This window comes from Schistocerca americana, chromosome 5 (assembly GCF_021461395.2).
Source record: "Schistocerca americana isolate TAMUIC-IGC-003095 chromosome 5, iqSchAmer2.1, whole genome shotgun sequence".
NCBI classification, from domain to species: Eukaryota; Metazoa; Arthropoda; class Insecta; order Orthoptera; family Acrididae; genus Schistocerca; species Schistocerca americana.
This window is the reverse complement of record NC_060123.1, coordinates 125,106,658-125,125,646: the sequence shown is the minus strand read 5'-3', so window position 1 is coordinate 125,125,646 and position 18,989 is coordinate 125,106,658. Positions and strand designations below refer to the sequence as shown.

General features: G+C 49.7%; 31 non-coding genes across 31 annotated transcripts; all 31 read left to right on the top strand.

Annotated features, from left to right (window-relative positions):
- The first annotated feature begins 142 nt into the window (after nt 1-142).
- Trnan-guu lies at nt 143-216 on the top strand. The gene has a single exon. It is a non-coding gene; the product is annotated as a tRNA-Asn (tRNA).
- Nucleotides 217-905: 689 nt separating this feature from the next.
- Trnat-cgu lies at nt 906-977 on the top strand. The gene has a single exon. It is a non-coding gene; the product is annotated as a tRNA-Thr (tRNA).
- Nucleotides 978-1,310: 333 nt separating this feature from the next.
- Trnan-guu lies at nt 1,311-1,384 on the top strand. The gene has a single exon. It is a non-coding gene; the product is annotated as a tRNA-Asn (tRNA).
- Nucleotides 1,385-2,073: 689 nt separating this feature from the next.
- On the top strand, nt 2,074-2,145 carry Trnat-cgu. The gene has a single exon. It is a non-coding gene; the product is annotated as a tRNA-Thr (tRNA).
- Nucleotides 2,146-2,478: 333 nt separating this feature from the next.
- On the top strand, nt 2,479-2,552 carry Trnan-guu. Its single transcript has one exon. It is a non-coding gene; the product is annotated as a tRNA-Asn (tRNA).
- A 689-nt stretch (nt 2,553-3,241) lies between these two features.
- Nucleotides 3,242-3,313, top strand: Trnat-cgu. Its single transcript has one exon. It is a non-coding gene; the product is annotated as a tRNA-Thr (tRNA).
- A 333-nt stretch (nt 3,314-3,646) lies between these two features.
- Trnan-guu lies at nt 3,647-3,720 on the top strand. Its single transcript has one exon. It is a non-coding gene; the product is annotated as a tRNA-Asn (tRNA).
- Nucleotides 3,721-4,711: 991 nt separating this feature from the next.
- Trnat-cgu lies at nt 4,712-4,783 on the top strand. Its single transcript has one exon. It is a non-coding gene; the product is annotated as a tRNA-Thr (tRNA).
- A 333-nt stretch (nt 4,784-5,116) lies between these two features.
- On the top strand, nt 5,117-5,190 carry Trnan-guu. Its single transcript has one exon. It is a non-coding gene; the product is annotated as a tRNA-Asn (tRNA).
- A 689-nt stretch (nt 5,191-5,879) lies between these two features.
- On the top strand, nt 5,880-5,951 carry Trnat-cgu. The gene has a single exon. It is a non-coding gene; the product is annotated as a tRNA-Thr (tRNA).
- Nucleotides 5,952-6,284: 333 nt separating this feature from the next.
- Trnan-guu lies at nt 6,285-6,358 on the top strand. Its single transcript has one exon. It is a non-coding gene; the product is annotated as a tRNA-Asn (tRNA).
- Nucleotides 6,359-7,047: 689 nt separating this feature from the next.
- On the top strand, nt 7,048-7,119 carry Trnat-cgu. Its single transcript has one exon. It is a non-coding gene; the product is annotated as a tRNA-Thr (tRNA).
- Nucleotides 7,120-7,452: 333 nt separating this feature from the next.
- On the top strand, nt 7,453-7,526 carry Trnan-guu. The gene has a single exon. It is a non-coding gene; the product is annotated as a tRNA-Asn (tRNA).
- A 689-nt stretch (nt 7,527-8,215) lies between these two features.
- Trnat-cgu lies at nt 8,216-8,287 on the top strand. The gene has a single exon. It is a non-coding gene; the product is annotated as a tRNA-Thr (tRNA).
- Nucleotides 8,288-8,620: 333 nt separating this feature from the next.
- On the top strand, nt 8,621-8,694 carry Trnan-guu. Its single transcript has one exon. It is a non-coding gene; the product is annotated as a tRNA-Asn (tRNA).
- Nucleotides 8,695-9,383: 689 nt separating this feature from the next.
- Trnat-cgu lies at nt 9,384-9,455 on the top strand. The gene has a single exon. It is a non-coding gene; the product is annotated as a tRNA-Thr (tRNA).
- A 333-nt stretch (nt 9,456-9,788) lies between these two features.
- On the top strand, nt 9,789-9,862 carry Trnan-guu. The gene has a single exon. It is a non-coding gene; the product is annotated as a tRNA-Asn (tRNA).
- A 690-nt stretch (nt 9,863-10,552) lies between these two features.
- Nucleotides 10,553-10,624, top strand: Trnat-cgu. The gene has a single exon. It is a non-coding gene; the product is annotated as a tRNA-Thr (tRNA).
- Nucleotides 10,625-10,956: 332 nt separating this feature from the next.
- Trnan-guu lies at nt 10,957-11,030 on the top strand. The gene has a single exon. It is a non-coding gene; the product is annotated as a tRNA-Asn (tRNA).
- A 689-nt stretch (nt 11,031-11,719) lies between these two features.
- Nucleotides 11,720-11,791, top strand: Trnat-cgu. The gene has a single exon. It is a non-coding gene; the product is annotated as a tRNA-Thr (tRNA).
- A 331-nt stretch (nt 11,792-12,122) lies between these two features.
- On the top strand, nt 12,123-12,197 carry Trnan-guu. Its single transcript has one exon. It is a non-coding gene; the product is annotated as a tRNA-Asn (tRNA).
- A 688-nt stretch (nt 12,198-12,885) lies between these two features.
- Nucleotides 12,886-12,957, top strand: Trnat-cgu. The gene has a single exon. It is a non-coding gene; the product is annotated as a tRNA-Thr (tRNA).
- A 333-nt stretch (nt 12,958-13,290) lies between these two features.
- On the top strand, nt 13,291-13,364 carry Trnan-guu. The gene has a single exon. It is a non-coding gene; the product is annotated as a tRNA-Asn (tRNA).
- Nucleotides 13,365-14,053: 689 nt separating this feature from the next.
- Trnat-cgu lies at nt 14,054-14,125 on the top strand. Its single transcript has one exon. It is a non-coding gene; the product is annotated as a tRNA-Thr (tRNA).
- Nucleotides 14,126-14,458: 333 nt separating this feature from the next.
- On the top strand, nt 14,459-14,532 carry Trnan-guu. Its single transcript has one exon. It is a non-coding gene; the product is annotated as a tRNA-Asn (tRNA).
- A 1,165-nt stretch (nt 14,533-15,697) lies between these two features.
- Trnat-cgu lies at nt 15,698-15,769 on the top strand. The gene has a single exon. It is a non-coding gene; the product is annotated as a tRNA-Thr (tRNA).
- Nucleotides 15,770-16,102: 333 nt separating this feature from the next.
- Trnan-guu lies at nt 16,103-16,176 on the top strand. The gene has a single exon. It is a non-coding gene; the product is annotated as a tRNA-Asn (tRNA).
- Nucleotides 16,177-16,865: 689 nt separating this feature from the next.
- Trnat-cgu lies at nt 16,866-16,937 on the top strand. The gene has a single exon. It is a non-coding gene; the product is annotated as a tRNA-Thr (tRNA).
- A 333-nt stretch (nt 16,938-17,270) lies between these two features.
- On the top strand, nt 17,271-17,344 carry Trnan-guu. The gene has a single exon. It is a non-coding gene; the product is annotated as a tRNA-Asn (tRNA).
- Nucleotides 17,345-18,033: 689 nt separating this feature from the next.
- On the top strand, nt 18,034-18,105 carry Trnat-cgu. Its single transcript has one exon. It is a non-coding gene; the product is annotated as a tRNA-Thr (tRNA).
- A 332-nt stretch (nt 18,106-18,437) lies between these two features.
- On the top strand, nt 18,438-18,511 carry Trnan-guu. Its single transcript has one exon. It is a non-coding gene; the product is annotated as a tRNA-Asn (tRNA).
- The last annotated feature ends 478 nt before the right edge of the window (nt 18,512-18,989 follow it).

Below are 18,989 nucleotides of genomic sequence, written 5' to 3'. Positions count from 1 at the left end.
CATTCGTTTACGAGCCTCGCTACAGTGTGCATGCACGATATCCATGTGAAGAGGCGTAAGCAAATGCTACCATTCTGCGAGATTCCTGCAGAAGGTATACGAATTGCGTTGATATACAGAGCACAAGGGAGCCAAAGTCAAGGCCTCCGTGGCGCAATCGGCTAGCGCGTTCGGCTGTTAACCGAAAGGTTGGTGGTTCGAGCCCACCCGGGGGCGAAATCGTTTTAACCGGCACCGAGGTGAGGACATACGTCAACTTTGTTAGAGATACACAGCTAGTGTGACAATTTGGCTGCGTTTGAGTGATGCCACAGAGCCTTATACACATTCAGCCAAGTGACACTGTAGGTAAAAACATGGCCCTACACAGACGTTCTGCTGTTTTCCTTTTTATTCGTCATGTGTGACACTGCAGTAGAGGGACGCCCGCTACAAAAGACGTATTCTTTACATTCAATTTCAGCATATACGTCGCGAGTGCCATATGACAGGGCCTGTCTCTCGATGTCGATTTGTATTTGGTGTGTCTTAAGTGTCGGTCTGCAGTAGGCCGCTGTTGGCCGAGCGACGTGCAGTCGCCTTACATGAAGCCCCATGGGCAACGCCAGTGCCACTGTGGACAACAGCGCACTGTAGCCAGAGAGAGGAGCCGAAAGGCGCATTTCGCAGTCGAGCCACGCTATCCCACAAGCTGTGCACTAGGTCAGGATTGTGCAGACCGCTAACTTTTGGTGGGCCGACGCTCGTCGTCGATCGTAAGGGCGAAACATTCAAGAGATTTGGAAAACGGCAATGTGGACACCCCCAGCAGCAGCTGTGTGCCAAATCCGATATCTGGTCGAGGGCTGCAAGATTCAGTATGATGAAGTAACAATTTGGGGATAGCTCACAAACGCTAAGCTGCCGCCTTCTTAGCTCAGTGGTAGAGCACTGGTCTCGTAAACCAGGGGTCGTGAGTTCGAACCTCACAGAAGGCATTCATTTTTTAAACCTTCCTGCAAGGAGCGGAGCTATCTCGAGCAGCATCTAACACATGGCAGTACACTGAATGAAAGGGATGTTCTACAACCTATGACAAGTATTCTACTGGCCTCAGAGGTTTTCTGAATGCATAGGCAGAACATTGGTTTGTATGCATTTTGTAGTATAATGTCATGCTTGGCGATGTCATTCGTTTACGAGCCTCGCTACAGTGTGCATGCACGATATCCATGTGAAGAGGCGTAAGCAAATGCTACCATTCTGCGAGATTCCTGCAGAAGGTATACGAATTGCGTTGATATACAGAGCACAAGGGAGCCAAAGTCAAGGCCTCCGTGGCGCAATCGGCTAGCGCGTTCGGCTGTTAACCGAAAGGTTGGTGGTTCGAGCCCACCCGGGGGCGAAATCGTTTTAACCGGCACCGAGGTGAGGACATACGTCAACTTTGTTAGAGATACACAGCTAGTGTGACAATTTGGCTGCGTTTGAGTGATGCCACAGAGCCTTATACACATTCAGCCAAGTGACACTGTAGGTAAAAACATGGCCCTACACAGACGTTCTGCTGTTTTCCTTTTTATTCGTCATGTGTGACACTGCAGTAGAGGGACGCCCGCTACAAAAGACGTATTCTTTACATTCAATTTCAGCATATACGTCGCGAGTGCCATATGACAGGGCCTGTCTCTCGATGTCGATTTGTATTTGGTGTGTCTTAAGTGTCGGTCTGCAGTAGGCCGCTGTTGGCCGAGCGACGTGCAGTCGCCTTACATGAAGCCCCATGGGCAACGCCAGTGCCACTGTGGACAACAGCGCACTGTAGCCAGAGAGAGGAGCCGAAAGGCGCATTTCGCAGTCGAGCCACGCTATCCCACAAGCTGTGCACTAGGTCAGGATTGTGCAGACCGCTAACTTTTGGTGGGCCGACGCTCGTCGTCGATCGTAAGGGCGAAACATTCAAGAGATTTGGAAAACGGCAATGTGGACACCCCCAGCAGCAGCTGTGTGCCAAATCCGATATCTGGTCGAGGGCTGCAAGATTCAGTATGATGAAGTAACAATTTGGGGATAGCTCACAAACGCTAAGCTGCCGCCTTCTTAGCTCAGTGGTAGAGCACTGGTCTCGTAAACCAGGGGTCGTGAGTTCGAACCTCACAGAAGGCATTCATTTTTTAAACCTTCCTGCAAGGAGCGGAGCTATCTCGAGCAGCATCTAACACATGGCAGTACACTGAATGAAAGGGATGTTCTACAACCTATGACAAGTATTCTACTGGCCTCAGAGGTTTTCTGAATGCATAGGCAGAACATTGGTTTGTATGCATTTTGTAGTATAATGTCATGCTTGGCGATGTCATTCGTTTACGAGCCTCGCTACAGTGTGCATGCACGATATCCATGTGAAGAGGCGTAAGCAAATGCTACCATTCTGCGAGATTCCTGCAGAAGGTATACGAATTGCGTTGATATACAGAGCACAAGGGAGCCAAAGTCAATGCCTCCGTGGCGCAATCGGCTAGCGCGTTCGGCTGTTAACCGAAAGGTTGGTGGTTCCAGCCCACCCGGGGGCGAAATCGTTTTAACCGGCACCGAGGTGAGGACATACGTCAACTTTGTTAGAGATACACAGCTAGTGTGACAATTTGGCTGCGTTTGAGTGATGCCACAGAGCCTTATACACATTCAGCCAAGTGACACTGTAGGTAAAAACATGGCCCTACACAGACGTTCTGCTGTTTTCCTTTTTATTCGTCATGTGTGACACTGCAGTAGAGGGACGCCCGCTACAAAAGATGTATTCTTTACATTCAATTTCAGCATATACGTCGCGAGTGCCATATGACAGGGCCTGTCTCTCGATGTCGATTTGTATTTGGTGTGTCTTAAGTGTCGGTCTGCAGTAGGCCGCTGTTGGCCGAGCGACGTGCAGTCGCCTTACATGAAGCCCCATGGGCAACGCCAGTGCCACTGTGGACAACAGCGCACTGTAGCCAGAGAGAGGAGCCGAAAGGCGCATTTCGCAGTCGAGCCACGCTATCCCACAAGCTGTGCACTAGGTCAGGATTGTGCAGACCGCTAACTTTTGGTGGGCCGACGCTCGTCGTCGATCGTAAGGGCGAAACATTCAAGAGATTTGGAAAACGGCAATGTGGACACCCCCAGCAGCAGCTGTGTGCCAAATCCGATATCTGGTCGAGGGCTGCAAGATTCAGTATGATGAAGTAACAATTTGGGGATAGCTCACAAACGCTAAGCTGCCGCCTTCTTAGCTCAGTGGTAGAGCACTGGTCTCGTAAACCAGGGGTCGTGAGTTCGAACCTCACAGAAGGCATTCATTTTTTAAACCTTCCTGCAAGGAGCGGAGCTATCTCGAGCAGCATCTAACACATGGCAGTACACTGAATGAAAGGGATGTTCTACAACCTATGACAAGTATTCTACTGGCCTCAGAGGTTTTCTGAATGCATAGGCAGAACATTGGTTTGTATGCATTTTGTAGTATAATGTCATGCTTGGCGATGTCATTCGTTTACGAGCCTCGCTACAGTGTGCATGCACGATATCCATGTGAAGAGGCGTAAGCAAATGCTACCATTCTGCGAGATTCCTGCAGAAGGTATACGAATTGCGTTGATATACAGAGCACAAGGGAGCCAAAGTCAATGCCTCCGTGGCGCAATCGGCTAGCGCGTTCGGCTGTTAACCGAAAGGTTGGTGGTTCGAGCCCACCCGGGGGCGAAATCGTTTTAACCGGCACCGAGGTGAGGACATACGTCAACTTTGTTAGAGATACACAGCTAGTGTGACAATTTGGCTGCGTTTGAGTGATGCCACAGAGCCTTATACACATTCAGCCAAGTGACACTGTAGGTAAAAACATGGCCCTACACAGACGTTCTGCTGTTTTCCTTTTTATTCGTCATGTGTGACACTGCAGTAGAGGGACGCCCGCTACAAAAGACGTATTCTTTACATTCAATTTCAGCATATACGTCGCGAGTGCCATATGACAGGGCCTGTCTCTCGATGTCGATTTGTATTTGGTGTGTCTTAAGTGTCGGTCTGCAGTAGGCCGCTGTTGGCCGAGCGAGATACACAGCTAGTGTGACAATTTGGCTGCGTTTGAGTGATGCCACAGAGCCTTATACACATTCAGCCAAGTGACACTGTAGGTAAAAACATGGCCCTACACAGACGTTCTGCTGTTTTCCTTTTTATTCGTCATGTGTGACACTGCAGTAGAGGGACGCCCGCTACAAAAGACGTATTCTTTACATTCAATTTCAGCATATACGTCGCGAGTGCCATATGACAGGGCCTGTCTCTCGATGTCGATTTGTATTTGGTGTGTCTTAAGTGTCGGTCTGCAGTAGGCCGCTGTTGGCCGAGCGACGTGCAGTCGCCTTACATGAAGCCCCATGGGCAACGCCAGTGCCACTGTGGACAACAGCGCACTGTAGCCAGAGAGAGGAGCCGAAAGGCGCATTTCGCAGTCGAGCCACGCTATCCCACAAGCTGTGCACTAGGTCAGGATTGTGCAGACCGCTAACTTTTGGTGGGCCGACGCTCGTCGTCGATCGTAAGGGCGAAACATTCAAGAGATTTGGAAAACGGCAATGTGGACACCCCCAGCAGCAGCTGTGTGCCAAATCCGATATCTGGTCGAGGGCTGCAAGATTCAGTATGATGAAGTAACAATTTGGGGATAGCTCACAAACGCTAAGCTGCCGCCTTCTTAGCTCAGTGGTAGAGCACTGGTCTCGTAAACCAGGGGTCGTGAGTTCGAACCTCACAGAAGGCATTCATTTTTTAAACCTTCCTGCAAGGAGCGGAGCTATCTCGAGCAGCATCTAACACATGGCAGTACACTGAATGAAAGGGATGTTCTACAACCTATGACAAGTATTCTACTGGCCTCAGAGGTTTTCTGAATGCATAGGCAGAACATTGGTTTGTATGCATTTTGTAGTATAATGTCATGCTTGGCGATGTCATTCGTTTACGAGCCTCGCTACAGTGTGCATGCACGATATCCATGTGAAGAGGCGTAAGCAAATGCTACCATTCTGCGAGATTCCTGCAGAAGGTATACGAATTGCGTTGATATACAGAGCACAAGGGAGCCAAAGTCAATGCCTCCGTGGCGCAATCGGCTAGCGCGTTCGGCTGTTAACCGAAAGGTTGGTGGTTCGAGCCCACCCGGGGGCGAAATCGTTTTAACCGGCACCGAGGTGAGGACATACGTCAACTTTGTTAGAGATACACAGCTAGTGTGACAATTTGGCTGCGTTTGAGTGATGCCACAGAGCCTTATACACATTCAGCCAAGTGACACTGTAGGTAAAAACATGGCCCTACACAGACGTTCTGCTGTTTTCCTTTTTATTCGTCATGTGTGACACTGCAGTAGAGGGACGCCCGCTACAAAAGACGTATTCTTTACATTCAATTTCAGCATATACGTCGCGAGTGCCATATGACAGGGCCTGTCTCTCGATGTCGATTTGTATTTGGTGTGTCTTAAGTGTCGGTCTGCAGTAGGCCGCTGTTGGCCGAGCGACGTGCAGTCGCCTTACATGAAGCCCCATGGGCAACGCCAGTGCCACTGTGGACAACAGCGCACTGTAGCCAGAGAGAGGAGCCGAAAGGCGCATTTCGCAGTCGAGCCACGCTATCCCACAAGCTGTGCACTAGGTCAGGATTGTGCAGACCGCTAACTTTTGGTGGGCCGACGCTCGTCGTCGATCGTAAGGGCGAAACATTCAAGAGATTTGGAAAACGGCAATGTGGACACCCCCAGCAGCAGCTGTGTGCCAAATCCGATATCTGGTCGAGGGCTGCAAGATTCAGTATGATGAAGTAACAATTTGGGGATAGCTCACAAACGCTAAGCTGCCGCCTTCTTAGCTCAGTGGTAGAGCACTGGTCTCGTAAACCAGGGGTCGTGAGTTCGAACCTCACAGAAGGCATTCATTTTTTAAACCTTCCTGCAAGGAGCGGAGCTATCTCGAGCAGCATCTAACACATGGCAGTACACTGAATGAAAGGGATGTTCTACAACCTATGACAAGTATTCTACTGGCCTCAGAGGTTTTCTGAATGCATAGGCAGAACATTGGTTTGTATGCATTTTGTAGTATAATGTCATGCTTGGCGATGTCATTCGTTTACGAGCCTCGCTACAGTGTGCATGCACGATATCCATGTGAAGAGGCGTAAGCAAATGCTACCATTCTGCGAGATTCCTGCAGAAGGTATACGAATTGCGTTGATATACAGAGCACAAGGGAGCCAAAGTCAATGCCTCCGTGGCGCAATCGGCTAGCGCGTTCGGCTGTTAACCGAAAGGTTGGTGGTTCGAGCCCACCCGGGGGCGAAATCGTTTTAACCGGCACCGAGGTGAGGACATACGTCAACTTTGTTAGAGATACACAGCTAGTGTGACAATTTGGCTGCGTTTGAGTGATGCCACAGAGCCTTATACACATTCAGCCAAGTGACACTGTAGGTAAAAACATGGCCCTACACAGACGTTCTGCTGTTTTCCTTTTTATTCGTCATGTGTGACACTGCAGTAGAGGGACGCCCGCTACAAAAGACGTATTCTTTACATTCAATTTCAGCATATACGTCGCGAGTGCCATATGACAGGGCCTGTCTCTCGATGTCGATTTGTATTTGGTGTGTCTTAAGTGTCGGTCTGCAGTAGGCCGCTGTTGGCCGAGCGACGTGCAGTCGCCTTACATGAAGCCCCATGGGCAACGCCAGTGCCACTGTGGACAACAGCGCACTGTAGCCAGAGAGAGGAGCCGAAAGGCGCATTTCGCAGTCGAGCCACGCTATCCCACAAGCTGTGCACTAGGTCAGGATTGTGCAGACCGCTAACTTTTGGTGGGCCGACGCTCGTCGTCGATCGTAAGGGCGAAACATTCAAGAGATTTGGAAAACGGCAATGTGGACACCCCCAGCAGCAGCTGTGTGCCAAATCCGATATCTGGTCGAGGGCTGCAAGATTCAGTATGATGAAGTAACAATTTGGGGATAGCTCACAAACGCTAAGCTGCCGCCTTCTTAGCTCAGTGGTAGAGCACTGGTCTCGTAAACCAGGGGTCGTGAGTTCGAACCTCACAGAAGGCATTCATTTTTTAAACCTTCCTGCAAGGAGCGGAGCTATCTCGAGCAGCATCTAACACATGGCAGTACACTGAATGAAAGGGATGTTCTACAACCTATGACAAGTATTCTACTGGCCTCAGAGGTTTTCTGAATGCATAGGCAGAACATTGGTTTGTATGCATTTTGTAGTATAATGTCATGCTTGGCGATGTCATTCGGTTACGAGCCTCGCTACAGTGTGCATGCACGTTATCCATGTGAAGAGGCGTAAGCAAATGCTACCATTCTGCGAGATTCCTGCAGAAGGTATACGAATTGCGTTGATATACAGAGCACAAGGGAGCCAAAGTCAAGGCCTCCGTGGCGCAATCGGCTAGCGCGTTCGGCTGTTAACCGAAAGGTTGGTGGTTCGAGCCCACCCGGGGGCGAAATCGTTTTAACCGGCACCGAGGTGAGGGCATACGTCAACTTTGTTAGAGATACACAGCTAGTGTGACAATTTGGCTGCGTTTGAGTGATGCCACAGAGCCTTATACACATTCAGCCAAGTGACACTGTAGGTAAAAACATGGCCCTACACAGACGTTCTGCTGTTTTCCTTTTTATTCGTCATGTGTGACACTGCAGTAGAGGGACGCCCGCTACAAAAGACGTATTCTTTACATTCAATTTCAGCATATACGTCGCGAGTGCCATATGACAGGGCCTGTCTCTCGATGTCGATTTGTATTTGGTGTGTCTTAAGTGTCGGTCTGCAGTAGGCCGCTGTTGGCCGAGCGACGTGCAGTCGCCTTACATGAAGCCCCATGGGCAACGCCAGTGCCACTGTGGACAACAGCGCACTGTAGCCAGAGAGAGGAGCCGAAAGGCGCATTTCGCAGTCGAGCCACGCTATCCCACAAGCTGTGCACTAGGTCAGGATTGTGCAGACCGCTAACTTTTGGTGGGCCGACGCTCGTCGTCGATCGTAAGGGCGAAACATTCAAGAGATTTGGAAAACGGCAATGTGGACACCCCCAGCAGCAGCTGTGTGCCAAATCCGATATCTGGTCGAGGGCTGCAAGATTCAGTATGATGAAGTAACAATTTGGGGATAGCTCACAAACGCTAAGCTGCCGCCTTCTTAGCTCAGTGGTAGAGCACTGGTCTCGTAAACCAGGGGTCGTGAGTTCGAACCTCACAGAAGGCATTCATTTTTTAAACCTTCCTGCAAGGAGCGGAGCTATCTCGAGCAGCATCTAACACATGGCAGTACACTGAATGAAAGGGATGTTCTACAACCTATGACAAGTATTCTACTGGCCTCAGAGGTTTTCTGAATGCATAGGCAGAACATTGGTTTGTATGCATTTTGTAGTATAATGTCATGCTTGGCGATGTCATTCGTTTACGAGCCTCGCTACAGTGTGCATGCACGTTATCCATGTGAAGAGGCGTAAGCAAATGCTACCATTCTGCGAGATTCCTGCAGAAGGTATACGAATTGCGTTGATATACAGAGCACAAGGGAGCCAAAGTCAAGGCCTCCGTGGCGCAATCGGCTAGCGCGTTCGGCTGTTAACCGAAAGGTTGGTGGTTCGAGCCCACCCGGGGGCGAAATCGTTTTAACCGGCACCGAGGTGAGGGCATACGTCAACTTTGTTAGAGATACACAGCTAGTGTGACAATTTGGCTGCGTTTGAGTGATGCCACAGAGCCTTATACACATTCAGCCAAGTGACACTGTAGGTAAAAACATGGCCCTACACAGACGTTCTGCTGTTTTCCTTTTTATTCGTCATGTGTGACACTGCAGTAGAGGGACGCCCGCTACAAAAGACGTATTCTTTACATTCAATTTCAGCATATACGTCGCGAGTGCCATATGACAGGGCCTGTCTCTCGATGTCGATTTGTATTTGGTGTGTCTTAAGTGTCGGTCTGCAGTAGGCCGCTGTTGGCCGAGCGACGTGCAGTCGCCTTACATGAAGCCCCATGGGCAACGCCAGTGCCACTGTGGACAACAGCGCACTGTAGCCAGAGAGAGGAGCCGAAAGGCGCATTTCGCAGTCGAGCCACGCTATCCCACAAGCTGTGCACTAGGTCAGGATTGTGCAGACCGCTAACTTTTGGTGGGCCGACGCTCGTCGTCGATCGTAAGGGCGAAACATTCAAGAGATTTGGAAAACGGCAATGTGGACACCCCCAGCAGCAGCTGTGTGCCAAGTCCGATATCTGGTCGAGGGCTGCAAGATTCAGTATGATGAAGTAACAATTTGGGGATAGCTCACAAACGCTAAGCTGCCGCCTTCTTAGCTCAGTGGTAGAGCACTGGTCTCGTAAACCAGGGGTCGTGAGTTCGAACCTCACAGAAGGCATTCATTTTTTAAACCTTCCTGCAAGGAGCGGAGCTATCTCGAGCAGCATCTAACACATGGCAGTACACTGAATGAAAGGGATGTTCTACAACCTATGACAAGTATTCTACTGGCCTCAGAGGTTTTCTGAATGCATAGGCAGAACATTGGTTTGTATGCATTTTGTAGTATAATGTCATGCTTGGCGATGTCATTCGTTTACGAGCCTCGCTACAGTGTGCATGCACGTTATCCATGTGAAGAGGCGTAAGCAAATGCTACCATTCTGCGAGATTCCTGCAGAAGGTATACGAATTGCGTTGATATACAGAGCACAAGGTAGCCAAAGTCAAGGCCTCCGTGGCGCAATCGGCTAGCGCGTTCGGCTGTTAACCGAAAGGTTGGTGGTTCGAGCCCACGCGGGGGCGAAATCGTTTTAACCGGCACCGAGGTGAGGACATACGTCAACTTTGTTAGAGATACACAGCTAGTGTGACAATTTCGCTGCGTTTGAGTGATGCCACAGAGCCTTATACATATTCAGCCAAGTGACACTGTAGGTAAAAACATGGCCATACACAGACGTTCTGCTGTTTTCCTTTTTATTCGTCATGTGTGACACTGCAGTAGAGGGACGCCCGCTACAAAAGACGTATTCTTTACATTCAATTTCAGCATATACGTCGCGAGTGCCATATGACAGGGCCTGTCTCTCGATGTCGATTTGTATTTGGTGTGTCTTAAGTGTCGGTCTGCAGTAGGCCGCTGTTGGCCGAGCGACGTGCAGTCGCCTTACATGAAGCCCCATGGGCAACGCCAGTGCCACTGTGGACAACAGCGCACTGTAGCCAGAGAGAGGAGCCGAAAGGCGCATTTCGCAGTCGAGCCACGCTATCCCACAAGCTGTGCACTAGGTCAGGATTGTGCAGACCGCAAACTTTTGGTGGGCCGACACTCGTCGTCGATCGTAAGGGCGAAACATTCAAGAGATTTGGAAAACGGCAATGTGGACACCCCCAGCAGCAGCTGTGTGCCAAATCCGATATCTGGTCGAGGGCTGCAAGATTCAGTATGATGAAGTAACAATTTTTTGGATAGCTCACAAACGCTAAGCTGCCGCCTTCTTAGCTCAGTGGTAGAGTACTGGTCTCGTAAACCAGGGGTCGTGAGTTCGAACCTCACAGAAGGCATTCATTTTTAAACCTTCCTGCAAGGAGCGGAACTATCTCGAGCAGCATCTAACACATGGCAGTACACTGAATGAAAGGGATGTTCTACAACCTATGACAAGTATTCTACTGGCCTCAGAGGTTTTCTGAATGCATAGGCAGAACATTGGTTTGTATGCATTTTGTAGTATAATGTCATGCTTGGCGATGTCATTCGTTTACGAGCCTCGCTACAGTGTGCATGCACGTTATCCATGTGAAGAGGCGTAAGCAAATGCTACCATTCTGCGAGATTCCTGCAGAAGGTATACGAATTGCCTTGATATACAGAGCACAAGGTAGCCAAAGGCAAGGCCTCCGTGGCGCAATCGGCTAGCACGTTCGGCTGTTAACCGAAAGGTTGGTGGTTCGAGCCCACCCGGGGGCGAAATCGTTTTAACCGGCACCGAGGTGAGGACATACGTCAACTTTGTTAGAGATACACAGCTAGTGTGACAATTTGGCTGCGTTTGAGTGATGCCACAGAGCCTTATACATATTCAGCCAAGTGACACTGTAGGTAAAAACATGGCCATACACAGACGTTCTGCTGTTTTCCTTTTTATTCGTCATGTGTGACACTGCAGTAGAGGGACGCCCGCTACAAAAGACGTATTCTTTACATTCAATTTCAGCATATACGTCGCGAGTGCCATATGACAGGGCCTGTCTCTCGATGTCGATTTGTATTTGGTGTGTCTTAAGTGTCGGTCTGCAGTAGGCCGCTGTTGGCCGAGCGACGTGCAGTCGCCTTACATGAAGCCCCATGGGCAACGCCAGTGCCACTGTGGACAACAGCGCACTGTAGCCAGAGAGAGGAGCCGAAAGGCGCATTTCGCAGTCGAGCCACGCTATCCCACAAGCTGTGCACTAGGTCAGGATTGTGCAGACCGCAAACTTTTGGTGGGCCGACGCTCGTCGTCGATCGTAAGGGCGAAACATTCAAGAGATTTGGAAAACGGCAATGTGGACACCCCCAGCAGCAGCTGTGTGCCAAATCCGATATCTGGTCGAGGGCTGCAAGATTCAGTATGATGAAGTAACAATTTGGGGATAGCTCACAAACGCTAAGCTGCCGCCTTCTTAGCTCAGTGGTAGAGTACTGGTCTCGTAAACCAGGGGTCGTGAGTTCGAACCTCACAGAAGGCATTCATTTTTAAACCTTCCTGCAAGGAGCGGAACTATCTCGAGCAGCATGTAACACATGGCAGTACACTGAATGAAAGGGATGTTCTACAACCTATGACAAGTATTCTACTGGCCTCAGAGGTTTTCTGAATGCATAGGCAGAACATTGGTTTGTATGCATTTTGTAGTATAATGTCATGCTTGGCGATGTCATTCGTTTACGAGCCTCGCTACAGTGTGCATGCACGTTATCCATGTGAAGAGGCGTAAGCAAATGCTACCATTCTGCGAGATTCCTGCAGAAGGTATACGAATTGCGTTGATATACAGAGCACAAGGTAGCCAAAGTCAAGGCCTCCGTGGCGCAATCGGCTAGCGCGTTCGGCTGTTAACCGAAAGGTTGGTGGTTCGAGCCCACCCGGGGCGAAATCGTTTTAACCGGCACCGAGGTGAGGACATACGTCAACTTTGTTAGAGATACACAGCTAGTGTGACAATTTGGCTGCGTTTGAGTGATGCCACAGAGCCTTATACATATTCAGCCAAGTGACACTGTAGGTAAAAACATGGCCATACACAGACGTTCTGCTGTTTTCCTTTTTATTCGTCATGTGTGACACTGCAGTAGAGGGACGCCCGCTACAAAAGACGTATTCTTTACATTCAATTTCAGCATATACGTCGCGAGTGCCATATGACAGGGCCTGTCTCTCGATGTCGATTTGTATTTGGTGTGTCTTAAGTGTCGGTCTGCAGTAGGCCGCTGTTGGCCGAGCGACGTGCAGTCGCCTTACATGAAGCCCCATGGGCAACGCCAGTGCCACTGTGGACAACAGCGCACTGTAGCCAGAGAGAGGAGCCGAAAGGCGCATTTCGCAGTCGAGCCACGCTATCCCACAAGCTGTGCACTAGGTCAGGATTGTGCAAACCGCAAACTTCTGGTGGGCCGACGCTCGTCGTCGATCGTAAGGGCGAAACATTCAAGAGATTTGGAAAACGGCAATGTTGACACCCCCAGCAGCAGCTGTGTGCCAAATCCGATATCTGGTCGAGGGCTGCAAGATTCAGTATGATGAAGTAACAATTTGGGGATAGCTCACAAACGCTAAGCTGCCGCCTTCTTAGCTCAGTGGTAGAGTACTGGTCTCGTAAACCAGGGGTCGTGAGTTCGAACCTCACAGAAGGCATTCATTTTTTAAACCTTCCTGCAAGGAGCGGAACTATCTCGAGCAGCATCTAACACATGGCAGTACACTGAATGAAAGGGATGTTCTACAACCTATGACAAGTATTCTACTGGCCTCAGAGGTTTTCTGAATGCATAGGCAGATTATTGGTTTGTATGCATTTTGTAGTATAATGTCATGCTTGGCGATGTCATTCGTTTACGAGCCTCGCTACAGTGTGCATGCACGTTATCCATGTGAAGAGGCGTAAGCAAATGCTACCATTCTGCGAGATTCCTGCAGAAGGTATACGAATTGCGTTGATATACAGAGCACAAGGTAGCCAAAGTCAAGGCCTCCGTGGCGCAATCGGCTAGCGCGTTCGGCTGTTAACCGAAAGGTTGGTGGTTCGAGCCCACCCGGGGGCGAAATCGTTTTAACCGGCACCGAGGTGAGGACATACGTCAACTTTGTTAGAGATACACAGCTAGTGTGACAATTTGGCTGCGTTTGAGTGATGCCACAGAGCCTTATACATATTCAGCCAAGTGACACTGTAGGTAAAAACATGGCCATACACAGACGTTCTGCTGTTTTCCTTTTTATTCGTCATGTGTGACACTGCAGTAGAGGGACGCCCGCTACAAAAGACGTATTCTTTACATTCAATTTCAGCATATACGTCGCGAGTGCCATATGACAGGGCCTGTCTCTCGATGTCGATTTGTATTTGGTGTGTCTTAAGTGTCGGTCTGCAGTAGGCCGCTGTTGGCCGAGCGACGTGCAGTCGCCTTACATGAAGCCCCATGGGCAACGCCAGTGCCACTGTGGACAACAGCGCACTGTAGCCAGAGAGAGGAGCCGAAAGGCGCATTTCGCAGTCGAGCCACGCTATCCCACAAGCTGTGCACTAGGTCAGGATTGTGCAAACCGCAAACTTCTGGTGGGCCGACGCTCGTCGTCGATCGTAAGGGCGAAACATTCAAGAGATTTGGAAAACGGCAATGTTGACACCCCCAGCAGCAGCTGTGTGCCAAATCCGATATCTGGTCGAGGGCTGCAAGATTCAGTATGATGAAGTAACAATTTGGGGATAGCTCACAAACGCTAAGCTGCCGCCTTCTTAGCTCAGTGGTAGAGTACTGGTCTCGTAAACCAGGGGTCGTGAGTTCGAACCTCACAGAAGGCATTCATTTTTTAAACCTTCCTGCAAGAAGCGGAACTATCTCGAGCAGCATCTAACACATGGCAGTACACTGAATGAAAGGGATGTTCTACAACCTATGACAAGTATTCTACTGGCCTCAGAGGTTTTCTGAATGCATAGGCAGAACATTGGTTTGTATGCATTTTGTAGTATAATGTCATGCTTGGCGATGTCATTCGTTTACGAGCCTCGCTACAGTGCGCATGCACGTTATCCATGTGAAGAGGCGTAAGCAAATGCTACCATTCTGCGAGATTCCTGCAGAAGGTATACGAATTGCGTTGATATACAGAGCACAAGGTAGCCAAAGTCAAGGCCTCCGTGGCGCAATCGGCTAGCGCGTTCGGCTGTTAACCGAAAGGTTGGTGGTTCGAGCCCACCCGGGGGCGAAATCGTTTTAACCGGCACCGAGGTGAGGACATACTTCAACTTTGTTAGAGATACACAGCTAGTGTGACAATTTGGCTGCGTTTGAGTGATGCCACAGAGCCTTATACATATTCAGCCAAGTGACACTGTAGGTAAAAACATGGCCATACACAGACGTTCTGCTGTTTTCCTTTTTATTCGTCATGTGTGACACTGCAGTAGAGGGACGCCCGCTACAAAAGACGTATTCTTTACATTCAATTTCAGCATATACGTCGCGAGTGCCATATGACAGGGCCTGTCTCTCGATGTCGATTTGTATTTGGTGTGTCTTAAGTGTCGGTCTGCAGTAGGCCGCTGTTGGCCGAGCGACGTGCAGTGACACTGTAGGTAAAAACATGGCCATACACAGACGTTCTGCTGTTTTCCTTTTTATTCGTCATGTGTGACACTGCAGTAGAGGGACGCCCGCTACAAAAGACGTATTCTTTACATTCAATTTCAGCATATACGTCGCGAGTGCCATATGACAGGGCCTGTCTCTCGATGTCGATTTGTATTTGGTGTGTCTTAAGTGTCGGTCTGCAGTAGGCCGCTGTTGGCCGAGCGACGTGCAGTCACACTGTAGGTAAAAACATGGCCATACACAGACGTTCTGCTGTTTTCCTTTTTATTCGTCATGTGTGACACTGCAGTAGAGGGACGCCCGCTACAAAAGACGTATTCTTTACATTCAATTTCAGCATATACGTCGCGAGTGCCATATGACAGGGCCTGTCTCTCGATGTCGATTTGTATTTGGTGTGTCTTAAGTGTCGGTCTGCAGTAGGCCGCTGTTGGCCGAGCGACGTGCAGTCGCCTTACATGAAGCCCCATGGGCAACGCCAGTGCCACTGTGGACAACAGCGCACTGTAGCCAGAGAGAGGAGCGGAAAGGCGCATTTCGCAGTCGAGCCACGCTATCCCACAAGCTGTGCACTAGGTCAGGATTGTGCAGACCGCAAACTTTTGGTGGGCCGACGCTCGTCGTCGATCGTAAGGGCGAAACATTCAAGAGATTTGGAAAACGGCAATGTGGACACCCCCAGCAGCAGCTGTGTGCCAAATCCGATATCTGGTCGAGGGCTGCAAGATTCAGTATGATGAAGTAACAATTTGGGGATAGCTCACAAACGCTAAGCTGCCGCCTTCTTAGCTCAGTGGTAGAGTACTGGTCTCGTAAACCAGGGGTCGTGAGTTCGAACCTCACAGAAGGCATTCATTTTTTAAACCTTCCTGCAAGGAGCGGAACTATCTCGAGCAGCATCTAACACATGGCAGTACACTGAATGAAAGGGATGTTCTACAACCTATGACAAGTATTCTACTGGCCTCAGAGGTTTTCTGAATGCATAGGCAGAACATTGGTTTGTATGCATTTTGTAGTATAATGTCATGCTTGGCGATGTCATTCGTTTACGAGCCTCGCTACAGTGTGCATGCACGTTATCCATGTGAAGAGGCGTAAGCAAATGCTACCATTCTGCGAGATTCCTGCAGAAGGTATACGAATTGCGTTGATATACAGAGCACAAGGTAGCCAAAGTCAAGGCCTCCGTGGCGCAATCGGCTAGCGCGTTCGGCTGTTAACCGAAAGGTTGGTGGTTCGAGCCCACCCGGGGGCGAAATCGTTTTAACCGGCACCGAGGTGAGGACATACGTCAACTTTGTTAGAGATACACAGCTAGTGTGACAATTTGGCTGCGTTTGAGTGATGCCACAGATTCTTATACATATTCAGCCAAGTGACACTGTAGGTAATAACATGGCTTTACACAGACGTTCTGCTGTTTTCCTTTTTATTCGTCATGTGTGACACTGCAGTAGAGGGACGCCCGCTACAAAAGACGTATTCTTTACATTCAATTTCAGCATATACGTCGCGAGTGCCATATGACAGGGCCTGTCTCTCGATGTCGATTTGTATTTGGTGTGTCTTAAGTGTCGGTCTGCAGTAGGCCGCTGTTGGCCGAGCGACGTGCAGTCGCCTTACATGAAGCCCCATGGGCAACGCCAGTGCCACTGTGGACAACAGCGCACTGTAGCCAGAGAGAGGAGCGGAAAGGCGCATTTCGCAGTCGAGCCACGCTATCCCACAAGCTGTGCACTAGGTCAGGATTGTGCAGACCGCAAACTTTTGGTGGGCCGACGCTCGTCGTCGATCGTAAGGGCGAAACATTCAAGAGATTTGGAAAACGGCAATGTGGACACCCCCAGCAGCAGCTGTGTGCCAAATCCGATATCTGGTCGAGGGCTGCAAGATTCAGTATGATGAAGTAACAATTTGGGGATAGCTCACAAACGCTAAGCTGCCGCCTTCTTAGCTCAGTGGTAGAGTACTGGTCTCGTAAACCAGGGGTCGTGATTTCGAACCTCACAGAAGGCATTCATTTTTTAAACCTTCCTGCAAGGAGCGGAACTATCTCGAGCAGCATCTAACACATGGCAGTACACTGAATGAAAGGGATGTTCTACAACCTATGACAAGTATTCTACTGGCCTCAGAGGTTTTCTGAATGCATAGGCAGAACATTGGTTTGTATGCATTTTGTAGTATAATGTCATGCTTGGAGATGTCATTCGTTTACGAGCCTCGCTACAGTGTGCATGCACGTTATCCATGTGAAGAGGCGTAAGCAAATGCTACCATTCTGCGAGATTCCTGCAGAAGGTATACGAATTGCGTTGATATACAGAGCACAAGGTAGCCAAAGTCAAAGCCTCCGTGGCGCAATCGGCTAGCGCGTTCGGCTGTTAACCGAAAGGTTGGTGGTTCGAGCCCACCCGGGGGCGAAATCGTTTTAGCCGGCACCTAGGTGAGGACATACGTCAACTTTGTTAGAGATACACAGCTAGTGTGACAATTTGGCTGCGTTTGAGTGATGCCACAGAGCCTTATACATATTCAGCCAAGTGACACTGTAGGTAAAAACATGGCCATACACAGACGTTCTGCTGTTTTCCTTTTTATTCGTCATGTGTGACACTGCAGTAGAGGGACGCCCGCTACAAAAGACGTATTCTTTACATTCAATTTCAGCATATACGTCGCGAGTGCCATATGACAGGGCCTGTCTCTCGATGTCGATTTGTATTTGGTGTGTCTTAAGTGTCGGTCTGCAGTAGGCCGCTGTTGGCCGAGCGACGTGCAGTCGCCTTACATGAAGCCCCATGGGCAACGCCAGTGCCACTGTGGACAACAGCGCACTGTAGCCAGAGAGAGGAGCCGAAAGGCGCATTTCGCAGTCGAGCCACGCTATCCCACAAGCTGTGCACTAGGTCAGGATTGTGCAAACCGCAAACTTTTGGTGGGCCGACGCTCGTCGTCGATCGTAAGGGCGAAACATTCAAGAGATTTGGAAAACGGCAATGTGGACACCCCCAGCAGCAGCTGTGTGCCAAATCCGATATCTGGTCGAGGGCTGCAAGATTCAGTATGATGAAGTAACAATTTGGGGATAGCTCACAAACGCTAAGCTGCCGCCTTCTTAGCTCAGTGGTAGAGTACTGGTCTCGTAAACCAGGGGTCGTGAGTTCGAACCTCACAGAAGGCATTCATTTTTAAACCTTCCTGCAAGGAGCGGAACTATCTCGAGCAGCATCTAACACATGGCAGTACACTGAATGAAAGGGATGTTCTACAACCTATGACAAGTATTCTACTGGCCTCAGAGGTTTTCTGAATGCATAGGCAGAACATTGGTTTGTATGCATTTTGTAGTATAATGTCATGCTTGGCGATGTCATTCGTTTACGAGCCTCGCTACAGTGTGCATGCACGTTATCCATGTGAAGAGGCGTAAGCAAATGCTACCATTCTGCGAGATTCCTGCAGAAGGTATACGAATTGCGTTGATATACAGAGCACAAGGTAGCCAAAGTCAAGGCCTCCGTGGCGCAATCGGCTAGCGCGTTCGGCTGTTAACCGAAAGGTTGGTGGTTCGAGCCCACCCGGGGGCGAAATCGTTTTAACCGGCACCTAGGTGAGGACATACGTCAACTTTGTCAGAGATACACAGCTAGAGTGACAATTTGGCTGCGTTTGAGTGATGCCACAGAGCCTTATACATATTCAGCCAAGTGACACTGTAGGTAAAAACATGGCCCTACACAGACGTTCTGCTGTTTTCCTTTTTATTCGTCATGTGTGACACTGCAGTAGAGGGACGCCCGCTACAAAAGACGTATTCTTTACATTCAATTTCAGCATATACGTCGCGAGTGCCATATGACAGGGCCTGTCTCTCGATGTCGATTTGTATTTGGTGTGTCTTAAGTGTCGGTCTGCAGTAGGCCGCTGTTGGCCGAGCGACGTGCAGTCGCCTTACATGAAGCCCCATGGGCAACGCCAGTGCCACTGTGGACAACAGCGCACTGTAGCCAGAGAGAGGAGCCGAAAGGCGCATTTCGCAGTCGAGCCACGCTATCCCACAAGCTG